A 12057-nucleotide genomic window follows, 5' to 3' on the forward strand; every position below is an offset into this window, starting at 1 on the left:
TTGTTGTTATTATTTATTCATATTAACAATGTGTGCAGATCCGTGAAACATATCACAGGTGTGAAATATACAATAAAAAGGGGAGGTTGCAAAACCAGGAAAATAAAGGCTGAATCTTCAGGCCACGCCTCCATGAGCACCCACGGAGCGAAGCTACAAAAAAATATAACAAAAGCATGGGGGGTCCGTGCTTTTGCGTAGATTGCATCGTGTTTTGCCATGGCCAATTAATCTATATTTTAGTCATTTAATCAGCGATTCAAATTACGAAAGATTGCGTGCACTAGTTGCGCACTATTCTGTAAGTGATTGATTATTTATTATTCTTCACCAACATTTTCATTATTTCACTGATGAATGCTATGAGACGGTTTGGACCGCTTCTGAAGGGGGATTTGGGGGTGGGGTATGAGGTCACAATATTTCTCGTCGACAGATAGTAATACGAGAGTTTCGAGTTACTGACGGAGCACCTTTTTATTCTGAAATTGCACAATGCAGTCACGTGATTTAAAAGTTTTGATAGTCCTCGATACTTCCGGTACAGACGATACGAGTGCAAGTATAGTATATGCAGAAGTAGGCGTTCTAAAACGCGATATTAGCTGTCGAGGGCTGTCACATCGATACAAGAAAAAAATGGAGGTATGAGGACATCGGAGCAAGAGCGACGGTCATCGCACCAATAATTTGGCAAAGAGAGGGTGGGTGGTTGGGAAGTTGAGGGCGAATCGGGACATCGAATGCAGCGGCAACCTGTGATCAAAGCAAAGTTTAAACTCTATTGTTCATTTCTGGACGCTTTTGAGGGGATACAGAACTATCAATATTTGGGTGATATGCTGAAATGTGTGAACCGAGAATATACCAAAGTGAAATACAAGTACATTGTATATCAATGTGTCGTTTGTTGATTGATTGATTGATTGTATCTTGTTTATCGTCCCTCTCGAGAATTTTTCACTCATATGGATACGTCACCAAGACCGGTGGAGGGCTTCAAACTTCGGTCTATGCTCGGCGCTTACGGCCATTGAGCAGTGAAGGTTCTTTAGCGTGCCACACCTACTGTGACACGGAACATCCGATTTTAACGTCATTTCCGAGAACCCGTGACACTCACTCCTGATTCCGAGCGTTTGACGACGGAACTGTCATTACCTGTTTTAACGACTTAAGTCTGTCACGGTTGGGATTCGGACCCCGACTTTCCGCATGCGGGGCGAACGCTCTACCTCTAGATCATAGCGGTGGTTTTATTGCTATATTTACAATTGCATGACATGTAAATTAAAACGCATAGATTAGACTTTGTTTATTTGATATTGTGCCAGGAGGTTAATAGCCATAAAAGGAAATGAGATTATAAAGATACTGCTGGAAATAGAAATAGACATGAACTCCGCCTTCTCTTGTCCCGATCATCGCGATAAATAGTCTCCGAAGCCCCTGGAGGGTATGGTTATAAGGCAGTGATTCAGTTTTTACTTTTTCCCCAACACAGAAAAGGGACTAAAAGAGTAGGCGAGCTTGACTGACGTTGTCGAGTCGGAAAGATACCTAAACCGCAAAGTACACTCTTATCGTCAACGCTGAATTACATAGACCTATAACATAGTAGTTTTCCGCACGTTCTTTTGAAATATTCGTGTTTCAATACAGAGAATACTAATTTCTGCAATGTGAAGTCTAGGTGTTTTCATGACAATTGTCCCCTTCCCCTCCTTCGGTCGTCGGTTGGTAGTATGTCGGGAAGCAGTTCCGTTGCAAGTTTACATAATGTAACCAGTTCTACCTTCCTGAATGTGGAACCTGTAACACCGCTTCTGAAAATATCAATCAAGCTCTGGTACATTTAACGTGTAAAAATGTGCCATGATTTCAATTTTCTCCCGCTTCCGAACTAGTCTTCTGCTCCCCATTCCCGTCGCTTATTGATCACTCGTTTTGTGATCAATGAGTGCCGGGGCGGGGACCAGACTGCTTCCGAATAACCTTGTAAGAAACCGGAAATTCATAGGCCTAACAAAAAGGCGTGTATAAAATTCGGGTAAAAACGGTGTTCCGGTAGTAACTCGCAAACCAACTCGTTTGTGATGAGCCATAAATGGATGCAATTGCTGTATGACATGGAAAGTTTATCATTTTTATATACAACTTTTAATGGCTGTCATTGTAAAGCAATACGACACAGCTTGTCATTTTTTTTTTAAATAGAAGAAGTCAAACAAACGTGCGCACGCACGCACGAACACACACATATATATCAACAAATGAAGCAGTAGCCCTACTTTGCAGATGCGACATCGTGAAAAACGAAGCGGATCCAAATTATTGAGAGAAGTGATAGGGGATGCAATTGTCAAGAAAAGTGGTCCAACTATTAAAAAATCAGTAGCGGATCCAAATAAGCGGATCAGTTGTGCCTTCTAGATGCATGTAAAAAGAAATCCCGCAAATTGGACATTTTTCAAAAAGCATTTAGAAGTTCGGCAACTTGTGAGAATGGCGATGATTTCTGGCAAGACTGAAATAACTTTTTCAGCTAACGTATATTCGTTTTGTATTTGATTGTTCATTTTCAAAACCTCATCTAATCAAGAGCATGGAATCGTTCAATTCAGATCCGAGAACCGCAATTAAGCATGATTGTAAGCAATCCTTGCATACAAATTATTTCTTTGGTTGTTTTTTTCCAAATGCTATTATACATCTATTAGATTTTGTCTGTAATTGATCTAGTTTAATTGTTGATTGCCTTCTCTTATGTCCGGAAAAACCACCAAAGCAAAGGAAAGAGGAAAAGCTTTCTCATTAGCCATACAAGATTGCTATTAGGCTCTTGGCATAATCAAATGCAAACGATGTCATTTTTTTCCTTTGTCTGATTAATGAATAAAGAAAAGTCTCCTAGAAATCGATTACTTAAAACTTCGTCTACAGAAGAAGAAACTGTTGTTTGTATATCGCAAAGCTTCGATATTGATTCTATAATTTTAATCATACAAATTCCAGTCGGGCGATTGGGGTTACTAAAACATCTGATCAGAAATCAGGCATTTGTACTAGAATACCAGATGCACTGGTGTTTGGTGTGTTTGTGATTGTTGGCAATGTCAAGCGCCAGCGAGCTGACTTATTATGCACTTATTGCATGCTATGGTGGGACAAATGAAATTAGATTAACTTCTCAATTTCAAACAGATTACATCTTCACTCTATGTACACAACACAGAGATGCACATATTTTTCCCCAGCAGTGGTGTCTACAATCATTTTATACATGTATTCAGGTTTGTCCCCGATATTCTACGAAGATCAGTCCCTTGCTCATTATCCACGTATTCTTTTTTTCCCCTTCTTGATAAGGAAATATTAATTTGATGAGAACCATTTCCTTCGTCATAGATCATTATTGACAACCTGTCATATACACTCTAAGTTCAAACTCCCCTTGTTGCCGTTTTGGTACTGAAACAGTAGCTTTGAGACTTATCTGTTTATCGGTTAGTTTAGTCGTGCATATGCAAAAAATTTAGTAATGCATCAATTATAAAACTTTGGGGAACAATAAAGACAATTCTAGGAAGTTATGTTTTGGTTTCTGTTGGAGTTATTTCTGTGGGTTTAAATGTGGTATGTTGTACCATATTATGGTACGCCAGACGACAAAAATTGGGAAATTACAAAAAATATTTCACATGCATTCAGTCCGATTAACATTTCATCCTTCAGTCCATTGTGAGCTGTGCGAGCCGATTTGAGGCTATGATTTGAATTCGGTTTAATGACATTTTTAAAAACCCGCTAATTCTTTGTTTTGACATGCATGCTACTTTTTTTTTTGAAAATTGTACATAGTAATGAATGAACTAAGCCAAAAAAAAAAATTAGCAGATTATCATCTGAGGTCACAAAGAATATGGGACTGGTGGGAGGATTTTATTTTTTAATTCTTATTTCTTGAGGGAAAAAAAATGACAAAAGGCATCACACAAAGTGTTCATCAAGTTAACATTCAAAGAATCTTTGGTAGAAGATGTAAAACCAACATTCTGTGACTTTAATCATTCACTCATGTCATTGAGAAGCAAGTTTGTTTGAAATAGTATTTCTTGCGAAAAAATATATATAAAAAAAAAAAAAAAAAATCATCGGGGTGTGCCCTATTTTGAGGGACGGACGGGGGTGATAATCTATTAATTAATTTTTAATTGGCCTGCATGTGTAGACAGTTGCGCTGGAATGCAGCCTAAACTCCGATCAAAATCTTCTTTGAACATATTTTGTTGAAACACTGTATAACGTTTACAATGGGGGTGAAGACAAAAGTAAACCATACTCTACAATATATCGCACAAAAATAATATTACATGTAAATGTGTTATTTGCAGTTGACATTTCTGTAAAGTGTTCAAACCTCTGTTCCAAACTTTTATTGGCCATATAAGCAGCCTACCTGTCAGTCATTTTACTACCATTAGGGACTGACAGGGCATTTTCTGTTTCTTTGAACTATTGTTACCCCACAATCACGCACTTTCAATGAGCATTGTTTTATTGCATTTTTCATTACTACAGCTGAAAGAGTTTATTTTTTAGCCCCACCCAAATCTAATGGTACACTTAAAAACAAAGATTTTCAAATTCCCCAGGACATTCTTATGCAAAGCGTTGAATCCTTATTGTGACCAAACCTTCCCTCAGGGCATTGGTATGAAGACACTGAATCCGCACTACCCGGGGATGCTTGTATGTTGATTTATCTCATACGTGTGGTATATATTGAAAGTGAGATAAAGCATTAGCTTTATCACACGCCCGTTTGATAAAGCGCTTCCGGTCCGAACTACTTTTGACACTGTCCCCGCTTGGATGACATATTTTCTATGTTTATGCATATCGATGCATGAAATAAAGCGTAAAACTTGTTATTCTGCATTTATTATAACCCCCAAACGAAGTTCAGGGGGTGTATATAGGAATCACTCTGTCTGTCCGTCCGTCCGTCTGTCTGTCTGTGCAGATTCGTGTCCGGGCCCTAACTTCTTTGTTCTTTGATTTAGGCATACCATATTTGGCACATAGGTGGATCACCATGAGACGATGTGTCGAGTACCTTCATGACCTCTATATGATCTTGACCCTTGACCTCAAGGTCAAAATTAAAGTTTTTTTTTTTTTTTACAATGGATTCGTGTCCGGGCCATAACTTCTTTGTTCTTTGACATAGGCATACCATATTTGACACATGAGTGTATCACCATGAGACGATGTGTCATGTACCTTCAGACCGCCATATGACCTTGACCTCAAGGTCAAAATTAAAGGTTTTTACAATGGATTCGTGTCAGGGCCATGACGTCTTTGTTCTTTGACATATGCATACCAAATTTGACACATGAGTGTATCACCATGATACGATGTGTCTGGTACCCTCATTACCTCTATATGACCTTGAACTTTGACCTTAAGATCAAAATTGATTACAGGGTTTTGACATAGTCATACCATAAGACATGGGTGTATCACCATGAGACTATGTGTCATGTACATTCATGACCTCTTTATGACCTTGACCTTTGATCTCAAGGTCAAAATTATAGGTTTATGCCATGGATTTGTGTTCGGACTATATCTTCCATTTTCTTCTACAAAGGCATACCATATTTTTACACTCAGGAAAGAGGTAATTTATACCTATTAACAACACCCTTTGGGATATTGGGGTAAGCGGGGGGTATTCTTAGTGAGCATTGATCATAGTACCTCTTGTTTACAATTTATTTTATAGCAAAATTGAAATGATGTTGCCACCACTGACATATAATGCAAGTTACCGGCCATAAAAATGCCAACTCGGTCAATAACTACTCAACAATTACGATCAGAAAACAAAAATATGTGCACTTAATTATCATCGACAACCTACTAGACAAGCATAATCAAAAGTACCTCGACATGCTGCGGTACCAAGTATTCACAAGCACAGTCTCTTATTTCTGGAGCATATTGAATGTAACAAATCTTAACAGCTTTACTTACTAGGCTAGGCCTATTTAAAGTGCCTTAGGATTTGCTCTCGGCCCTTAGATCCAAAGGAACTACGTAAATAAAATCCAAATGCACAAACACTTCTACTTTTCATTGTAAACTGTTGAACATTCTAATAACGCTGCATTAAAATATGACTTTCATAAAGATGACGACATCAAAACTTTTATCAGGTCCGGCCTACGTCAAAAAATAAATACTAGGTCATTAGTTGTTACTTTGTTAAAATGGCAAAACCATTTTTAATTATAAACTATGATCCCTTCTAAAACAATTTTCATCAATGGTTTCTTTTATAAAAATGCCCTTTTGTACTGTATATCAATGGATTATAAACGCACTATTTTTCCCGCGTAAGGAAGACAGATTAAGCACGACGTCTGAGCCACGGATTCAAAACAAATTCAATTAGCTGTTTCTACCATACTGGGGATCATCTCGAAATTAAGTGAAAAGAAGACGCATGAGATAAATAGAACATCTATAATTGCGTATTTTGATATTTGATTGATCCAACTCGCGAATAAATACACCATATCAACTTGTTAGATATCCTCTATATGACTAATACTGGTCCTGCATCTCCGATAAAATCCTCTATTGAAGCACCATCCCTACCCCTTTCCCCGCGGTCAGGAATTAAATAAACTTGAATATGAAGCACATGATGATACGTACATACTAATATCACTAATTAGGACCCTGTTACTAAGATATGGAAAGCTTTATCCCAATCTCGATATAATTTCATGTAAAACGCCCATTATAACCTCTATCGCAACCTTAATCTACCCTTGGGGTATTCCCTCCAAAACAATTGACTCCGTACTACCTGAGGTTGCCCGTCAATTAACATGGCATAATTTCATGATGGTTTAGCTGTTCAAAATAGAAATGTTTCAAGACTTTTTTTTTTTTATTATTTCCATATACATGTAATACTTTGGTTCCCTACAGTGGCTTCATCCAATCTCCGGGAGCCAAGAATTCTGCACTGCCTGAGGATGCTTGAAAATCTATAGGACTAAAAATACATTTAAAAAGATTTTTCCTTATATATTCAATATAAAAACTGGTGGCCCAACCACTGCCCGCTACCACGACCACTACCCGCTACCACAACCACTACCTGCTGCCACAACCACTGCCCGCTACCACAACCACTCCCCGCTACCATAACCACTCCCTGCTACCCACAACCGCTGCCCGCTACCACAACCACTGCCCACTAACACAACCACTATCTGCTACCACTGCCGGCTACCACAACCACTGCCCACTACCACAACCACTCCTCACTACCACAACCACTCCCCGCTACCACAACCACTGTCCGCTACCCACAACCACTGCCCGCTACCCCAACCACTCCCCGCTACCCACAACCGCTGCCCGCTACCACAACCACTGCCCTCTACCACAACCACTCCCTGCAACTACCACTCCCCGTTACCACAACCACTGCCCGCTACCACAACCACTACTCGCTACCACAACAACTTCCTGCAAACACCACTTTCCGCTACCACAACCACTCCCCGCTACCACAACCACTGCCCGCTACCACAACCACTCCCCACAACCGCTGCCCGCTACCACAACCACTGCCTTTGACCACAACCACTCCCTGCAACTACTACTCCTGCTACCACAACCACTCCCCGCTACCACAACCACTACTCGCTACTACAACCACTCCCTGCTACCACAACCACTACCTAAACAAACGTGAATCTGCATTACCTGAGGATGTTTGCATATTAATATGACCAATTAAGGCCCTGCTGCTCCTGCAAAGAAGACTTAATTTTTTTCTCCTATGTATCCCCATTTAAAACTTTGATCCCGAATTGTGGCCCTCTCGTACCCCTAAGGGGATATGGTTTACACAATTTGAATATACAGTTTTTAACGAGTGGGGGGACATGATTTGAGCTGGAAATTTTTAAATTTTATTTTCCCCATATTTAAAGTTTAGAATGCTGAAGATATTTCTAATGGTTAGCAAAAATGTGAATGTCAGTTGTTGAGGTACATGTACATGGGAGATACAGAGCTCACAATTCTTTGTTATGTAAACAAGGCTCGTGACATATTTTTGTTTACATCGATTAAATATACTAGTAAAAGTTTCGTTTAAAGCAGATTTATTTTCAATTGACATGTTGATTCTTAACAAAATTGAATTTTTTTTAGTGTTTGGCACATTTCATTTTGTTTTAAACATGCTATTTTCAATTAAGAAATCTAATGTAAAAAAAACCAAAAAAAAAAAAAAACACCATGGCACAAGTCTTGTTTACATAACAAAGAATTGTGAGTGATGACTCAACAAATGATAATCAAGTTTTGGGTGATTATTAGAAATACTTTAGTTAAGCATTGTAAACAATAAAAATAGAAAAATAAAATTTGAAAATTTTCAGCTCAAATCGTGTCCATGCCCTATTAAGGATCTGAAGCTTTCACATAAGCATTGTCTTTTCTGGTCCTGGGGCTCTTGAAGAAATGTTTTTGAAAGATGCCACCATTTTCCCCTATTTCCTAATGATCTTCCCTTTGAAACGAATGGTACCCTTCATATGATCAATAGTATAATTAATATAGCTAATCAAGGCTTTGCTATGCTTGAGAAGATTTTTCCTATTCATCTACATTTAAAACTTTGACCGGCCCAGTCAAGTTATTAGGGTCACGTCTTTAACTTTAAGAGATATTTCTTTAAGTTTAGTCAAGAAGGTGAACCCTGCGACGGTCGTGCAATGAGAAAGGGTTTTTTTTGTTGGTGTCTTTATGATGAAAGATGTGTTGAGTGGAGAAATGATAATATTACACAGAGACACAACATAGGACAAGTACATACATAAATACCAAGGATAACCCAAGAAAGCTCGAAAGCTTATTTCCAATGGGGTCCTTTAATGCACGGATGTTTGCGCTAGGGGGTCATTTATGTGGGAGAAAACCGGAGTAACCAGAGGATACCCACATGTCCGAGCGGGCGACCGCCATACCCTCTCACATACAACCATTGCCTATCGAACTCGGGACGCAGAGTATAAAAAAGTATTTATATAGTCCATGTACATGAAGGTCATCGCTGTTGTCAAATATGAACAAAATATATTTGCAAATTATCATTATCTATCTTTAAAACGAATTCGCTTCTGCACATTGTAGGTGCAAGTTACCATGATAAAGGTACAATTTGTCTCATCTTAATTCGACAGATGTATTAGATTTAGATTTACACGTCCTAATAATTTTTTCTGTAATTTTGTTAGAAAATAACAGCAACATCTAAATTAAATGTACTGATAATGTACTAGTAATGTAAACGGTTTATTTTCACCTCTTTCGCCCACATACTTGATGAGCATTTTATACAGGTAATTGACTTTGAGTGAATTTAAAACTGATCGAAAATGTTCGTTAGTGCCATTTGATGAAAGTAAAAGGTCAAATATCGAAAGTCAATTTAAACAGGGGAAAAAAATCCAAAAGTTTTAATGTAAAGCATTTAAAGCTGAGGAATACAATTGATACATTGAACACATGATGAAATTAGAAGATCTTGTTCTACGTATGATAAGTTTTTAATTCGAGGCAGGCTACTGACAAGTAAGTTGATGTTACATGAGTTTCGACAATCTCGTTTAAAGTCAGTATTTCGCAAATTCTATAGTCATTATTAGGATCGAATTTACGAATACAACCTCTCATTGGGTAAAATGCTGTCTGACGTGTTTCATACTGATTGTTAGGTTGTTCTTGGCACACTGATTTTGACTACGGATTACTCCGTTTACCTGATCAAGATATAGGACTCACGGTGGGTGTGACCGGTCGACAAAGGATGCTTACTCTTCTTAGACACCTGATCCCATCTCTGGTATGTTCATAGGTCCGTGTTTGCTCTACCTCTTTATTTTGTATTCTTTATAGGGGTTATGGGATTTATCACTGTTCGTTATCTTCACCTTTTCATTTTGTTCTCCTTGTGCAATCATTTCAATGATAACAAAAACTTACCGCGTGCTCGAGCTCCAAATCGTGTGATCTATCGAAATAAACAGGGAAGCGCTTGACGAATTCTTGTGATTTTCTTCACCCGAATATTGGACTGCTATACAAAGAATCTTGAATACTTACAGACATACTAAAAAAACAAGTTACATTCTTTTCAAAACCTGTTGTTGATGTTTCTATCCTCCCATAGTTGGTCTTCCACACACGTTCCAGTTTTGCAGTCAAACACAAATTTGATTTTTGTTCATTTCTTGACAGTTTTAATTGTATCTACAATGCTTTGTTATAGGCTGTTTGGAATCTTGCACTTCATTAGGAACTGTCTAAGATACGTGGTTGATAACAAAAACAACCCCCCATTTTTGGTGTTTTAAAAAGTTGTCATACCTCCAAGAAGGCATTTGATGGTCGACGTGGCCACATAGATCATTGGTATGCTCGATCTCGAATCTGAATACCCACAACGACGGGTGGTATTAGCCATTTATTTGTTATAAAGTTTTCTACAAGCAAACAGCAAACGAAGATTCTAAAGTGTGCTCCTGAGGAATACAATTGTCAGATTGATCGCTGTCCGTTATCTTCACCTTTCCGAAACGGATTTACGTATTGCACTACATAACAAGAGCTACTGCTTTTCCTCAGCCGTGTCCGTAAACAGAGAGATGAGTCTCAACCAGCTGAGCGTTCACTTTTCTTCATAGAAGACCACAACATACATCACCTTTCACCGTAGAAGACATTCGGCTCTAAATTTTCTCAAGATCATGTCAACCGAAACTCATGCAGTATCCAGGAAGTGTTGAAAGTGATGAGTCGAAATTTTGTCTTTATTTCAACGACAGCCATAGATGCGTGTGGAAAAAGAAAACTGAAAGATAGAGGGACTATTTTGTGGTTGAATATGATCGGTTTGGTGGAGGCTAAACGGTGGTTTGAACACAGATATTAGTCACGATGGTACAGTACCATAGACGTTTACGTCACGACAACAAAGATCTTACTGGTGCTCACTAAAGACACGAGTTTCTAGAATCCATTGTATGGCCTCATGTTGGCGCCATTGGTGATGATTTTGTTCTTTTAAATGACAGTGTCGAACCCCACCGTGCCAGGGTTGTAAAAAGTGCCGCGAACAGGAAACTATCGTCAGAACGGATTAGCCAGGCTACAGACGATGGACATACAGTTCATCAAAGTAGTATATCACATTTTAACTAAAAATAAAACTACCTTTTAAAAAGGCCTTCTAGGAATTTAAGATAACATTGTGACACATAACGTGTCGTAAGTACTTGGCCTATGTAGAACCTGGCGGGTGGCTGTCAACTATCTACACCTCTCGTTTCTGCATGCAGTATTGTGCATTTTGTATATATTGCTAAATTTTTATATACAAGTTAAACTCCTCAGTATTGTTACCAGTTTCTCTGTATTGAATTTTAATCATTAGGGCCTAACTTCCTCCGATCTCGTTGTCATTGCTGTGTCACATTCTTTGTTTACGCTTGACGTCTGCTTAGAACTGCTTGCGTTGTTTTGTAAAAGAAAAAACCGAACCGGGCAATTCGCGTGTTAAAAAAACGACAATTTTTAAAATTATGTGATGTCCACGTGAAAACAACGGAAATATGTTTTTAAGAGAGATTCCTATATTAACTTTTATTCTTCTTTTTAAATTTCATCCCGTTGTTTTGCTGCGGATATATCTAAATTTCATCATGAAAATGTTGTTTTGACGAAAATACATGATTTCCGGGAAAATATGACGAATTCAGTCTGGAATATCTTGGTTACCAATGTAAAAATAAGATTGATTAGATCACCATTGAGAAGAAAAAAACGTGTATTTCATTGCAATATTAAAATTCTCTTGAAATATGAAAAATATATTGGGCACATGTGGCATATCTATTGTTCTCAATTTTTCCCAGTATAATACTGTGTAGTGGGTTCTAACATATGCAGTTGAGT

The sequence above is a fragment of the Ostrea edulis genome, chromosome 10 (assembly GCF_947568905.1).
Source record: "Ostrea edulis chromosome 10, xbOstEdul1.1, whole genome shotgun sequence".
Taxonomy (NCBI): Eukaryota; Metazoa; Mollusca; class Bivalvia; order Ostreida; family Ostreidae; genus Ostrea; species Ostrea edulis.